Source organism: Falco naumanni, chromosome 3 (genome assembly GCF_017639655.2).
Source record: "Falco naumanni isolate bFalNau1 chromosome 3, bFalNau1.pat, whole genome shotgun sequence".
NCBI classification, from domain to species: domain Eukaryota; kingdom Metazoa; phylum Chordata; class Aves; order Falconiformes; family Falconidae; genus Falco; species Falco naumanni.
This window is the reverse complement of record NC_054056.1, coordinates 105,807,643-105,823,224: the sequence shown is the minus strand read 5'-3', so window position 1 is coordinate 105,823,224 and position 15,582 is coordinate 105,807,643. Positions and strand designations below refer to the sequence as shown.

Genomic DNA, 15,582 nt, shown 5'->3' with positions numbered 1-15,582 from the left:
AGGGTTTGCACGAGGCAACGCATCCAACGATGGCTGCCAACGAGGCCAAGAAGTGCCAAAAGGCAAGACCTAATCTCCCCCAGGTCTTCGCCGTTTGAATTGCACGGCTCTAGGAGCCTGCTGTTGGCATGGGCAGCAAGGGGCTGGTTCACCCTCTGCTGATCCAGCACCTGCAGCGGCTTAGCACATTATCCCTCCTTGCTCCCATGTCCCTGCCCCAGGTTTCTGCAACCGTTCAGACCCCAAACTGTGCTTTATCCCTTTGATTCCCAGTCCCAACCTGCTGCAGAGGCTAATAAACCCGACTGGACAGGCAGAGGACAGGCAGGACAGCTGGAAGAAGTAGCTTCACCGGCTTCAGGGAGTGATGCCAGGACTGGTCCCTGGGTACCTCTTCTTCTCTGCAGATGGCTGGGGACAGGGATTTTGTACCTCTGCTTGTCACCTGGTGGTCAGGGACCAGGAAGAATAAGCCAAGGCTTTGGATATGGAGCTGTGCACAAACTGCAGGCAGGTCCAAAAAAAGCAAAGCAGAGCCATATCTCGCCCCAGTTATGAGCAGAGAGTGCCGTTTTCTTCGCTGACCTGGCTGAGGCAGCATTATATTTTGGTAACATCTCAGTACCCTGGGGCTACAAGGTCCCAAGCAGGCAGGAGAGAGCCAGTCTGATGGTGTCACTGCCATGCTCGCTCGCCCCAGGCTGGGCACTCCCAGCAGCATCAGTGTCACTGCCATGCTCACCCCAGGCTGGGCACTCCCAGCAGCATCACTCCAGACACCGGGGAGCTGTACCAGCATCCTGCATGCCTCTTGGGTTTGCCGCCCAAGACCTTTTCTGTAGCTGCATGGCTGGCCTGTTCACTACCACCAAAATGGGAATAAGGACAGAAGAGAGAGATACAGTGTCTCGGTCTCACAGTTGAGAACAGAGGAGACAGGGAGAGGCTGGAATATTCCCACGTATCAACCATTCAAAATGCCCTCCTTTTACACAGATAAAAAGCTCATGTTGCAGCTTTCCTAGGCACTGGCTGAGGATGCCTATGAGGAAGGTCTCAGGAGCTGCAACACCAAGATCACCCTTCTCTGCACCTGAGAAGCACCAAAAAAAAATTGAGGACTCACGGAAGAAAAACCGCTGCTGCTGCTTCTGCTGTAAGACCAATGGGAATGCCAAAGTCATCAGAAAGTGAACTGTTTTGATAATGATGAAGAAAGGCCTCTAAGCCCTCCTGAACCAAACACAAACCAAACATGAACCACGTAGCCTGCATGTGCTAGGAATAGGCTTTGACAAGAAGAAGGATCAGCTTCTTGCATGGTACAAATCAACCCGAATCCATCCAGGTCAATGGAGAAGCACTGATTTCCTTAGGTAAATAAAACATGGTTCTCCTGCTGCTTTTTTCAGGAAGACAGTAACTGTGGGGCTGACTTTTTCAAACTCAGATGAAGCTGTTGGTGTACCTTCCCGGCAAGCAGAAAGGCACTGCTGCTGTGGAGAACAGCAGCTTAGCAAAACCTTGGATGAATCACAGCTGAAGGTCCATCTTATCACAGGCCAAACAAGCTGTTGATGAGCTCACTCAGCCCTGGGAGTATTGCAACCATGCTCCCATGCTGCTAACTGGAGTTGATGTATCCTTCCTCTGAATGAGGATTTTCGATTTCAGCTTTGGCACTGATTGCAGGCTCCAGAGCTCAGGGACCAGAGCAAGCTCCCATCTGTCCATCTGCATTTATCTGCATTGATGGGCCCTACATAAAAACAAAGTGCTTGATGCAGCCATGGTGACTGCGAGATGCACGCTGCTGTCACCTGAAAGACAGCCAAGAAAAATGGGGAGAGGAGAGCTGGTGGCTCCTTTTTCCTCATCTCCTTCCACTCCCTGGAAATTTGCTACTGGTAACAGAAAAAAAAAAAATGGTAAGATACACTAAAACACCCAAGTCTGGGCGCACCGTCAGGGCTGGATTGCTGCTAGTCTCTCCTGTCTTGACCTGCTGCACTTCTAAGTTCATATGATCACACCTCCCATTCTGTATTCAGTCACTAATGTGATTTGAAAGTGGGTCAAAGTGAAATGCTTGCCATTTTGTTGAAATTTAAATAAAAAGGAAAAAAGCAGAAACAACCAAACCCCAATGCTTGGCTTCTCCTTACCCTCACTTTTCTTTTACCATTAACTTATTTATCAGAAGCTATTTAACATATGGAAACCTTCATACGTGAGTAAACATTGTAATAAAAAAAAGCAAAACAAAACAAAAAAACAACACTGCAGAAAGAAAAGGGGGGAAATCCCAGCTTTTTGAGTCCCGTGAAATACATTTGATTCATTCAAAACTGAGAATGAAATTCAGGGATTAAAAAAAATTATCCCACAATCCCAACTATTCTCACATTTTATGTAACGATTCACACTTTTCAGATAACTCAAAAACATACCATGAATATTAGGTTTATAATAGCATCGTTAACCCTATCAGTTAAAAAACAAACACAAAAAAATAAAAACAACAAAAAAAAAGAATGTCAAATAGGTGAAAGAGATTTGTACTTCAGTCAGTCAGTGAAAAGGAAATAAAAAGAAAAAAACCTCAGAAAATCAAGGTGTGTTGTACACAGGAGGAAGTGGTTTGCTCTCACTTTTGGAGTGTTTGCTCTCACAACTCTGGAGTGTTGTCCGAAGGCCCTGGAGCATCGCAGGCCAGCACCTTGCATCCTCCTGGGGTCCAACGAGGGCGAACGGCATCCCAGCTGCAGCCCGTGGGATGGGTACACACAGGAGGGTGAAAGCTCGGTGCTCGTCTGGCAGTTCAGCAAGCCCTTCCAAGGAGCGTGTGGGCATTGTCTTCCCAGCAACATCTTCCTGGAAGGGGATATGGATTACGGTTTGCTGCAAATAGTCCACTGCTATCATCTTCTCAAAGCTCAGAGATTTTGGATTTGATTTTTAACCACTGTTGCATTGTCCACTTAGATGTTCCAATCTGAAGCTGTGTCAAAGTGGTCACACCTCCTTGAGGAAGCTTAGGGATGGGAGCCTGGGTTCCTCACGAGCCTCTGCTGCAGGCAGTCCTGCCAGCAAACGGGGGCATTTGGCAGAACAGTCACGCTGCTACGTGCTGGTCCAACAGCCCTCCCTCCCTCCCTGCAAAGCAGGCTACAGCCTACAGGGATGGGAGTAGCCCTTGATACCAGGCCACTTACAGTGCTGGGGCTCAGCCCCGAGGACACACGCTCACAGCCGCTTCCCAAACATGGCACAGCTGGAGAGACTGGGGTGTGGTAAGCAGGGGTGCAGAGAAGGAACTGGGAAATCATTTAACTGGGTTGAAAACGAATCTCTCCAAATACCTGCCTCCTTTCTCAGCAGCTCAAAAAAAGCAATGCTGCAGAAGGCAGGCTTGCATTTAATAACGATCACAATACCCCAACTCGTTCTTAATAAAGTCTTACAACTCATTGCCTTCCCCTGTGCTTGTCTCTTTTTAGATCGCTGTCCCTTCCCTCCTCCAAAGTCAGGTGGAGGGGTGCCCGGTGTCGCACCACTGGGACCTAGCAAGTGGGTCAGGCTTGGTACAGGACCTCCAGGGACTGCTCAGCTTCTGCAAGCTGATTAAAAGTTTCCGTATTATTTTCGTCTCAGATGGTTTCAGATGGCTCTTCATTAGGTGCTTTGTGCTAATAGCTCCTTCTCACTCGCGCAGGCGGTGAGAGGGGGGTTTCATCTTTGTGCAGCCTCAGACATCCACAATGTACCAGTCCACATCTCAATCAGCTTCTGGCCTCCCCCCACAGTCCCTGGAGAACAACAGTCATTACCAGAGGGAAACCCACCTGTTTTAGATGCCTGCCTTAAGATGAGATGGCTCCAAAGCGTTTTGACCTGATAGTTTCAGCTATGCCCAGCATTGCGGGAGAACTGCCCCACCCCAGGGATAGAGGGAGGAAGATGCTGGGGAGTATTAGAGCTCTGAGCATAAAGACTCAAAGGATCCATCCTGCCTTCAGTACTCTGCAGACCAGTCCCTTTCACACAAGACCTCTACATAATAAGCTCAGTATTTTAGACTAAAGCTGCCACCCTAGAGAGATTTCCTCTAAAATCAGGGAAAAAGGCATAAAACTTCCAAGGATTCCTTCCTTCCCGAGCTTCCTGATCAAAGCTTTCTTCCACTAGATGCGGCAATCAAGTCACCCCCTTGCCAGCCTTCATCCCAATTAGCCAAATAAACTAAGCTCCTTAAACCTGGAGTTCTGGTTTGGTAATCCCAAGCCATTCATGGCTCTCCTTTGAATTCTTCCTGGCATTTCCCCATACTCTGTCAAGCACAGATACCAGCCAGTGTGCCCCCCTTTAAAGGGACAAACTCATCTCCCTGTTCCTTCTTGCTCTCCAGTTGCGAAATCCCTTCTGTCCCACTGATCCACTGAGAGGTCACTTTCACAGGATTACAGGACAACCCCTTCAAGTCCCTCCCCGACACCATGCTCCCCCGACAGCCTCACTCAGGCTTTGGTCAGAACCTGAATTCTTTGTTCCCAATTACAACGCAATGCATTCAACTGCCATAAATGAGCATAAATGAGGGTTTTTTTTGCACTGGCACTATTTAATCAGTGCAAAAACAATTACATCTTTACTACTCAACAGTGTGAGGGAATATTGCCAGACACCGGTATTCAAATCACCTCTGCCATTATACTGCTCCTTTGTGTCCTCCTGGCTCATGACAACCAGCACCTTCCTGAATGAAGAGTAGCAGCCAACATGGGCTATTCCCAATGACCAGCTGGTTGCAGTCCCCCAACGTGAAAAGCTGTAGAGGTTATGCCCTACGGGTACAGGTTGTCCTATGCCATTTGGCAAGTGACAGAAAGCAGCCTTGGGTGCATCAAACCATCTTGTCCCATGTACCATGGCCTCACCACAAAACATTTGCCTATTGCTCCAGCCTAGTCTGCAAACCCTGACTGAAGACCGTGTTGAGGTCTGGATAGAAGCCTTGCTGTAGGACAGGAAGGGTCTTGGAGCTCTTTCTTGCAAAGAAAAGTGGGTCCAGGCTGCCACAAAGACACGCCAAGCCTGGGGCATACAACCAGGGATGTGCACTGAGCTGCTAAAGCCTCCGAGTGCCGAGTGGCACCATGTCAGAAGCCACATTTGGAGCTCAAGGGACTCCTACGCAGCCAGGCAACTACGGTGTTTCCTTACTGCCAGCTCCTGCAGCCCCACTTCAGTGGCTTGCAGATGGAGTAACTGGACACTAACAAAAGCACATGTGCTGCCTGATGAGCTTTACCCGTCTTTGCCTTGTAGGATCCCATGTTGCACAATTCCCACGGGGAACAGAGAATAGACAGTTGGCTATGCTGCAGCGATGAGCTGGTCCTCAGATGTTTGTTCTATCAGGGCTGGCGTTAGGCATCATACATTCCTGTGGTCACAGAAGGCCCACAATAATTAAGGTAGAGTTGCTTTTGCCACACATACTGAAATATATACATACCATCCAGCTTTGATGTGAGGACATCAAATGAGGCACTAATCACTTCCTATGCTGTCAAAAACTGGCTCTTCCACCGGCTGTCAGCATCTCTTCACCACTGCATGACTTGCTGGAGCCTTCCAAAGAACATGAAAATTTTTATACGTTTTTTGCCCTATCAAAACTCTCAAACCATCAAAAAGAGGGAAAACGGAGATTCTCAAGCACAAAATATCAAGCAAGGACACACCAGAAGGATAACAGAGCATCCCAACATAACTTTCTGCTGCAGTCAAATGGATGAAACCTACATTAAAATGCAGCTCAAGGTCTACTTGTTTTCCCGCTCTAGACGACACAGTGGAAAAGTTATTTCAGTTGAAAACAAAAAATTTTACAAACATACACCACATACACCTATCTGTGTAACTTGTAAGGAAAACACATTTATTTGGTTACAAAAGTAGGGTTTTTCTGCCACTTGCAAAGCTTGCTGCAGTTTCACAGTGATAAATATTTCCACAGCAGAGACTCTGAGTGGCCACAGCAAAATCCACTTCAAAACCTCCTCTGCAAGACAGACCCAGTAAAAGACAGCTCGCTACTGACTACATCTTCCAACTTTTTGTTTCCAAATTTCTGTGGTTGGAAGCACTGATGGAATAAAAAACCCCTCTTTTTTTTTAAAAAAAAAAAAAAAAAAAGAAAAAGAAACAAACCCAAAATGGCAAGCAGCCCAGAAGGCTACAAGCCCAGACACCTCTCAGGTGAAAAATATTTATGTTGAGCACTGAATTAACGTGAGATCTTCATTTCTTGTATCTTGTTAAAAGTGCAGCATTTGACAACAACCCCAGTGATTAAAGTTCCTTCACCCACAGACCTACAACAGCCCAAGTGACAGCCTTGAGATTTTTCTGTAACATCAGCCCGTGTCGGAGGGTGGGAAGGGGCTTCAGGCACCATGTCGTAAATCCACCTCATCCCCGTTCATCACTAATAACCATATTCATATTTAATAAAACCAAGCCAGATGATTCATTTCAACAATGCCTTTTATTGCCACTTTCTAAGAGATGTTTTCTCACCCTCTGCATTTTACTCTCCACCTGCACTCGTGCTATGGCCAAACCCAGGCTGAAAAGCAAATTCTCTGGGCAGTTTTCTATGGCCCCATGGCCCAGCCTCTGCCAGGATGAGCCTGGCTCAGTTTTCTGCTCCCTGCATGGAGGGATTAGTCTCATCAGAGCACGCAGAGGTGCAGCTCCAGCCATAGGGGTAATCAGTGTGGTGCTGCTCATAAAGGTGCTGAGTGTTTGTGCAGGGTGTCTCAGGGGCATTTGAGGTCCACACTTAATTACACACTGTTATGGCCATACTCCCTGTAGCACCCAAGCTTGAAAGGTGATGGCAGTAACACTTCTGTCCATGGCTTTCTCAGCCATCTGGGAGCTCCTGCTACCTCCATGGCACACAGGACTACGGCAACAGGAGCAGCACACATGCCTACAAGAATGGGACGTGTAGGCTTATGCATTAAGACACCCATCTAACAGGCCAGGTCTACACAAACCATCTAGTGCTTTATCACATGTGAACCTTCAGCCTCTTCTAAGGCACAGGTCAGCCGCAATTCTTTAAGGTTTAAGGCACTGTCATTTTGTGCATGGAAGCTCTCACATCATTTAAAATCCTGTTTTGTGTCAAAGTGTACAGGTGCAATCCAAACTCACGCAGCTTGCCTGAAACCAAAAGTGCACCTGAAACAGTAGTAGCTGGATCCCATTTCTGTACCCACAGACCTGCAGAAATTAATGCTGCTGTCATGACCTAAAGATGCTGTATGTCCACATAACTGGACTGACAGTAACGGGATTCATACTTAGCAGTGGTTCAGCTGAAAAGGCACTGCTTCTGAAAAAAGCCTAAAGCACAGATTTTTCAGGTTCTGGGGAACCAACAGTTAAAGCTCTGCTTCCAAATAATCCACCCTGAAGCAGTCATAGCAGGCAAAAGCAGTGATCCCAGCAGCTCAGCAGTGTAGACGATACAGTGAAACGCCACAGCCAGTTTAAGTATAAGCCTCACAGTTTCCATTACTGCTACTGTAATGATTCTGAAACTCTCATTTATTTTTCACCATTTAGCTGCTAGTTTGTGGCAATTTTTTTTTTTTTTTTGGGGGGGGGGGGGGCGGGGGGGGGGAAAGAACCCAAAACCCCAGAGACAGCCCATCCTTGACAGGAACAGTCCTGGCATGCCTGGAATGCATAAAACCACAAAAGAGCCATTTCTGTTCATATTACTCCTTATGAAACCCCCTTTTAAAGAGAACTCAGCACTGGAGGCTTCAGCCACTCAACAGACCCCCCCTTCAGGATTGCCTTTCGCTTTGAAATGTGACTTATCAGTCAAACCCCAGGCAGGTTTGTGTATCTGACTGTTGTGTCCTTTGCTTTGAACTCCGGGACCGTTATGTACACAGCCGCCAAACTGGTCAAGCCTTTTCCCTCCCCTCCTTTGTCCCCAGGTTCAGGGTAGATAAAAGCCGCACTAGGCTCGCTGCCCTACCAACGCCAATTTGACTGTTAATTTTACATTTAAGAAAAACCAAATAACAAAACCCAACACCACATACAACGATTATCACCGTTACCCACACAAAGGCCAGAGCAACCACAGTGTGATTCAACAAGACCCGGGCTGCAGCGGGTATCTCTGGACACACACAACAATATTCTCTAGGCCATGCAGTGGTGCAGCTCTCTCTTGCTCTGACACGTCTTTTTCTTGCATTGCTTCTACAAGTCTTTTTTTCACCCTCACAACTTGTTCTAGCATCAGTGTGGTGCTGCTGCTGGCAGCAGGGTGGGAGCATGGTGCAAGTGAGGCTTTGACCAGCCCCCTGCACTTATAGGGATACCTATAGGGCACAGGCTGGGCAGATACAAATTTGCTTTGCTGGAGCGAGGAGGTGACCAACTCGTGTTGCTGCATTAGTGCAGTGCTAAGCATGGCCTCTCTTGAGGTGCTTCAGGAGGGTCAAATCCTGCTCCTGTTTAAGTTCCTAAATAAACTTTTGCTGGCTTCAATTTGTTCTCTACCTCCCCTCTTCCTCCCCTGACCTTCCTGAAGGTTTCTGGGATCACCTTCCCAGGCAGATCATCGCCACAGGCACATGGCAATCTGCAGCGTGAGATTCATGTCCAGTTTGAACACCAGAAAGCACCACCGCAATGCAGGGCAAAGCTGAAACACAGGGACTGTTAACCCCGACTTCTAACACCTACAGCCTTTTGTCCATGCAGACTGACATGGAGCCCTGCAAAATCCAAGCAGCACTGGTAGGTCATAACCAAGAGGTCTGGCAGGACAAACGTTAAAGACTAAGAAAAAGCAGGAAAAGAAATATCTTGTACAGAACTGAAAAGAAGCAAAAATTGATAAGCAGGAATTCCCCAGTGGTCCAAGTTTATGGGTGTGATTGCTTTCAGGACTTTTTTTTTTTTTTTTTTTTTTTTAACACTTTGATTTGCATACAAAGTATCTCTAACAGGAAATATCAGCTGTCCTGGAAAAAAACACAAGAAGGATAAGGATTTTTGCTGTCAAGGGTAGGATGGCTTTCGGCACCGCATGACATGCCAGAAAGCCTCCCTCCTGACAAAAGCAATTCGCAGCGGCACATTGGAGCTCCTCCTCACTCCCAGCTCTGTGTCCCATCCCTGGGGCAGCAGCGCATGATGCAGCTCCTCAGGAGAGCTTCCATAGTTAGAAAACCTGAAAACGAAAGAAAAACAAGCAGGTGAGTTGATTTGCATTCCAGATTTACAATTAACACGGCACCGAATTAGCTTGTAGGAAGTGGAAGAGTATAAAGGAAAACCGCCAACTTGAAAATGCAAATCTTCACCCTACTACAATTGCAAGCCACAGCTAGGATTCCTATGAGCTAGGAAGGTGCTAGTAAGAACACATTTTTCACTACTTTTTCAATGTGGTCACTTTGTGAACTTGACAGTGGCTTGTGCTATGTGGCTTCATTCCTACCCTATATATAGTCGGTCTCATTTCCTGAACAGAACATGAATGGAAAAAGCAGAAAACCTTTAAAACAATTGTACAGGTCTTTCTGTCTTCTTTCTCCTTTTTGCCTTTTATTTCTATCACACTGCACTAAAAAAAACCAGCACTTTTAAAATTAGTACAGGATAAAAAAAAAAAACAAAAACCAATCTTTTCCCAAGGCTCTTGGGTCTTAAAGAATATAGGTTGCCTGCTCTGAAACTCATACACTAACTGTTGGCAGAAAAAAATGAAACTGCGGCATTTTTTTCAGTATGTGATATACACATATATGTGTAAAATTGCTCCATACATGGCTACCAGAAATTGTATTTTGTCCCCAGCAGTGAGCACAGTGAGTGAGATTTGTTCAACAACCCTTTGCAGTGGTATTGCAGAACCTCAGCTCTCTGTGGCCATCAACAGTCCCTGCTCCACAGGAAGCACAGCGGCGAGTAAAAACTTGCTTCACAGATGAGTAAGTGAGATGGTGGTAATTATAACACTACAACTCTTTGAGTTATTCTGCAGAACTCAGTTCATCACCTTATCTGTCCGGGCTTGGTCCCTCTCCTGGTGGAAGCCCACATCATTAGCAGTGAGAAGAGGAACCAGGGTTCCTCCATGCTCCTCTTCCCTCCTGGCTGCTGAGAAACACTCCAGCCTTCCAAGCACAGGGATAGGTCCTATTTAAGAGATCACCTAGACACAGCCCAGAGTCCCAGCTGAGCAGCTCTGCCACCGCTCGAGGGCTAGGCTGGCTGCTTTGGGGACCACAGGCCAACTGCAACCTTTAGGGAAGAAACTGCAGCAAAGACCAACAGCATCCTGGGCTGCAGGAGCAGGAGCACAGGTAAGAGATCTCAGCCTCATTAGACCACATGTAGGTATTGCATCCAGTTTTGGGCCCCCTGTACAAGAAACACATTGACAAACCAGCGCACAGTGCAGTGGAGGAGCACCAAGATCGCCAGGCGCTGGCAGACTTGCCTGGAAAGACGAGCTGAGGGATCTGGGCTCATTCAGCCAGAGGAAGAGATGGCACTGAGGGATCCAGCAGCAGCCCTCAGCACCTGCAGGGAGGTTACTGAGAACACTGAGCCAGGTTCTCCTAGTGGTGTCTGACAGAAGAATGAGAGACAACAGGCATTATTTGATACAAGAGTGGTACAGACTGGATGTTAGGAAAAACTTTTCTATGTGGTAGGTCAAGCTGTGGAGCTGGCTGTGCACTCTCATCCTTACACGTTTGCAAGACTTGACTGAAGTCATGAGCAACCTGGTCTGATCTCACAACTGACCCACCTGAGGTCCCTTTCAGCCTGAATTATCCTGCAGTCCTACAAGCCATCTCCTAACTGCCACCAGTGCAGAGGCTTCAGAGGAAAGGGTGGGAATCACTCAGTGCTTGGTTACTGTGATATCCCCCAAGCAAAAGAGTTAAAAGAAACCACCACATCCCATGACCACAAGGGCCCAGAAGGTGCCCCCAGGCACTGTACCTTGTGTTCCCTCTGTAACATGAGAAACCACACTTCTGCATGCAGTCCCTCAGTGATCCACATGCAACTGTCCCTCTCAGTTTGGGCACCAGCGGCCAAGGAAGCTCTGCAGCACATACCAGAGCGGTGCTGGAGGGCAGTCCCACCCACCCACACACATCATTACAGAACACGCAGGATTTCCTAAGCCCTGTGTATAGTGCTGCCTATAAAAAGGCTCTCTGTACTGCCCAAGGCTGCAGCCTCTATTCCACGGGATGGAGATCCCTCAAGAAGCCTTCCCTCTGCCCTGCAAGCTGCAATGCTCTGGTGCAGGATAAGCAAGCTACGCTGCCAGCATGGCCTTCTCCTCCTCTCCATCCCTCATGTCATAAAGGGTGTTGGAGCAATGTCTTCCTTCCAGTCAAAATAACTGGTGTGGCTCGGAGACACGAAATGTTACAACCTAGAAGATACAAAGGGACCTTACAGCCAGCACTGCGGAGCTCTGCCTTCCCAGAAGAATCCATACAAAGCATGAAGCAACTGTCATATGCACCAGGTGGGCAGAGAGGAAGAGGTGGAAGAGAGGTTCATCTCCTTGCCCCAGGTCACCCAGGAGGTTGATGGCAGAGCCACGAACCGATCTCCTCACCTCTATCCCAGAGCCTTGATGCTCCCACTCCTCTTCATGTCTCTACTTGACAGCCAAACCGTACTAGGGGGTAAAGCTGTCCTCCTCACACTGCACATAAGCACATTTCTTTTTGGAGACCAAAGCCTAAGGGATGCCAGCTCCCAGCTAGAAGTCAGGCTTGACCAAAATAACATCTTTCAAAAATGCAAACCTGCACCCACATTAAGAAACCTGTCCAGCTTTGAAGATACACTCGCCAAAGTGTTTTAAGATGTGCTCTATTCTCACAGGGCCTTAAAGGGCTCAAAGGGTTTATCCACATGTGGGTTTTTTTGTACTTGGAAGTGAGACCAGTAAGCATTTTTATACCTACCTATTCATAGGGTTTTATTTTCAGTACAGAAGAGGGTATCAGACCACTCAGTTTCACCTCCTGCTGAAACTCCTGTGTGACCCAGGATGGCTAATTTCAAGCAGTTTCTGAGCCCCTGTAGTGACTTGTGCTGGCCTAAATTTCTGTAACTGCATGCATACCGAGGTCTGCACAAATCAGCGAGAGAAACCACAGCTTCAGTCAAAACCAGTACCTTGGTACAGAAATAAAGATTAAAAACCTCATCTCCACCTCCTTGTTGATAGGTGAGGTCTTAAAGCCAGATATGTCTTCAGAAACAGGCTCCCCCCCCTCTTTCCACCCTCTCCTTCCTCCATCCTTTGAGCAAGGTCTCAGGGCAATACTTTGCAGCCTTGTTCGCCAGAGGAGAAGGATGCTTTCTGTCTGGGAAGCCGGGAAGACTGTGTCGGAGCAAAGCAGACCCTGAGCATGCAATTACCCAGGCAGCAGCAACAATATGCTAATTCACTGGATCCCTCTGAAACGAAGCACAGTGCAAGTCCCTGGAAAAAGTGAAAAGGAGCCTGTTAAGGAAACTGTGTGAAGGCCTTGTGCACAGCAGCCCCTTGGAGTCCAGACAAGGACGGACTTTGCACAGACATCGTTTTTAGAGCCGAACTGGCAGCCAGCATGCCTCCTCTTCCCGCCACGGAGCATCCAACAGGAGCAAGGGGAACCACCCTCAATGCCAACAGGTCACTCCTGTCCATGGGACAACATCCTTAAGGAGCTGCAAACACATGGAATAGCCCCCGCAAGGGACGCCTCACCTGGGTAAGTTCACCCTGGACAGATCATGGTCAAATGGCCATGATGCCATGTGCCCTCTCTCAGTGTCCAGAGTTTTCTCGCACTTTCAGGAGTGCTGTCTGCTCCTTGGTGTCATCAGCTGCCAAGGTCACATCCCAAGCTCTGCCGCTCTGTTCAGGTGCTCAAAGCTCCCTAGATAACTCCAGTCCTCCAACAACAAAGCCAACATAGCAAGAAGAGGAGAACACTGAAATGGTCCTTTGGTGAGTTTACTGTGAGAAGTCAATGCCCTCAGAAGGTCCACACTGACTGACTACCCCCTGGTGCACCAGCCTTCTGACTCCTACTGACCAATTCCTCTAACCTCCAACTAGAAGCTATGGCCCCACGCCAGCATCGTGACAGGCGCAGCCTTGCACTCCTAAACCAGGAGGGATGCCTTGCTGCGGGCAGAAAAACCTGCCTCCCTCCTTGGGAAAAGGGGCATAGGAAGGACCAAGAAGGTCTCTGCTGTCTCCCTATGTTGGACAGGCTGCCCACTCGCATGCTTTTAGTGAAGCTTTCAGATGATTACAAGCCTCCTTGAGGAGGAGCAATGATTTCCATCAAAGGCCAGCCAGTTTTAAACCTGAGCAGCCTCTCGTAGGGAGTTTTCTATTGTAATCCATGCAAAGATTAAACTCTGCCAAGTGGAAGAGTTGCACACCAAAGCTCTTTCTGCATGAGGCTGTTGACCACTGAGCTGATATATTGAGGTCAGAGGCTCATCTGTGCCAACACACTTCTTCAGGGACATAAGCATGGCTTTCGTGTGTATATACATACGACTGTTATCCAATGAGGCAGGGGCAACCAGTTTAACTACAAGAAGTTAACATTCAGCCCTTAGGGTGCACCAAAAGTCCTGGGTTCCTGCAGAAGCAGGATCAACAACAGCAAACATCTAGAGAAAATATTTACCAGCCTCTGCCATGTGCTGGCTTTTTTGGAGAGGTTGTTTTTTGAGTGCAAGGCTAAGAAAAAACAGTGTTGGCTCTTGTTTAAAAATAGATTTGTTTGGCATGGACTGAGTTTGGAAAAGATGGGGAAAGGAAAGCACAACACGGAGCTGCAAAGACACCAGCAGCAAGCCATGAGCCCTGGCCTTTGCAGAGCTCCTGGTGGCTGTCTTAAAATTGGAGCACTTCTCACCAGATAATGTATCTCAGATGAGATGAGTTTCCTGAAAAGCACTGCCAACACACGGTTAAAAGCTCAGTTCAGACAAGCAGCGACACAAATCCGCTTCTGGGTTTTGAGCTGAATATTCAATGCTTTCCATGTTTGCTCACTCACAGGTTATCTGGGCTGCACAATCAGCAAAACTCCCACAAAAACACTCGCTGGGGCTCAGCTATGAGGCAGTCTGTAATGGAGCTGTTCTAGAGAAAAACATAAGTGTTATCGCGCATGGGGCTGTCCCAGTACAATTAGTCATACCTGATGGAGAGATATGCACCCTTGCAGGACTCTTAGCACCTTTTCAACAGATGAAGTCAAAATGAAAACATCCTAACTATCAACAACCAACCTGAAAGCTGAATCATGAATCCCAAAAGCAGCCTCAATGCTACAAAGAGATGTCTTCTCCACAGAAGCAGACAGCCGGGTTCCCTCCATCTGTCTTCCGTTTCTTCTTCCCGTATAATTTCCTGATGTTACGCAGTGAAATAACATTTCTTCTTTCACCTCCCCACTCAAGAGACCATTCACTGCTCTGGCTGAGGGGTGCTGTGGAAAAGAAACTGCACCCAAGGAAAAGGCCAGAGCTTCAATGGTGGGAAACAACATCCTGGTTGTCTCCTGTGCATGACCTTGGACAAGTTCCCCAATGCCACTTGGCCTCACTTCCCCACTGAAACAGCAACTTCCTCACCACGCTGGGTGACTACCCCTAGGATGTGTGTGGTAGGCCTGGTGTTACCAACCTGGGCTTAACACTGATAATAATCAGAAGAGATTGATGGTGTGTCTGAGCTTCCCTCCCATGTCAGCATCTTGTTCAGTAACATGGCGATCTTCAACACAACCCAGACCATGGTTTCATGCAGCACTTCTATACTCGTGTGCTTCACAAATGTCTCTGTTGGTGTCCTAGCTCCAAAGGTTTTGGCAAACATTCCTTACCACAAAAGCATCACTGACAGGCCGGTGGCTCAGGAAATCCACCTTCTCTCTTCACCGCCTGACAGACACAATTTCACAGGACGTTTTTTTGCATTGACAGTAGCGAGCGATAGAGTAGGCTGCCAAATGAATGTGAGGAGTTCAGCTCATGGCTGGTACCAGAGGCAGAACATTGAGATGCAACTCAATTGTTGAACTTCTCCAGCTGGGAGGCTTACCTGGCCAGGAGGCACCACACCGACCTCACAGGGATCCTGTGGTCACTGCCTTCAGGAAGGACACTGGTGCTTGGCAGGTTCTATGCACATGTGCATGACAGTGGGGGCGAGAGCAGACAGCCGGTGGTTCCTCTTGTTAGCCATTATGAAATTCACTTGGAAACAAATATATTTTTCAAAGGACTCCTCCCTGGTGCTGACAAGTATTTTGAGATACCATACACACTGCCAGGACTCTTAGCGAGGTGCAAGGGGAAGCACAACCTGCTCCGAGGGGTTGCCGGCAAGGCCAGGAGCTGCCTAGTGGCTCTGCATCCATGGCAGAGATCAATAACCAAAGCCAAATCTTCCAGATTTGGGTAATTCCCAGGCAA

The 15,582-nt window shown here is 47.8% G+C and overlaps 1 long non-coding RNA gene across 1 annotated transcript in view; it reads right to left on the bottom strand.

Moving 5' to 3' along the window:
* Nucleotides 1–7,677: 7,677 nt before the first annotated feature.
* LOC121085073 overlaps nt 7,678–15,582 on the bottom strand; it is a 135,977-nt gene continuing 128,072 nt past the window's right edge. The window contains exon 6 of the long non-coding RNA XR_005826946.1: nt 7,678–9,277. This is a non-coding gene — a long non-coding RNA (uncharacterized LOC121085073). The remainder of the gene's footprint in view (nt 9,278–15,582) is intronic.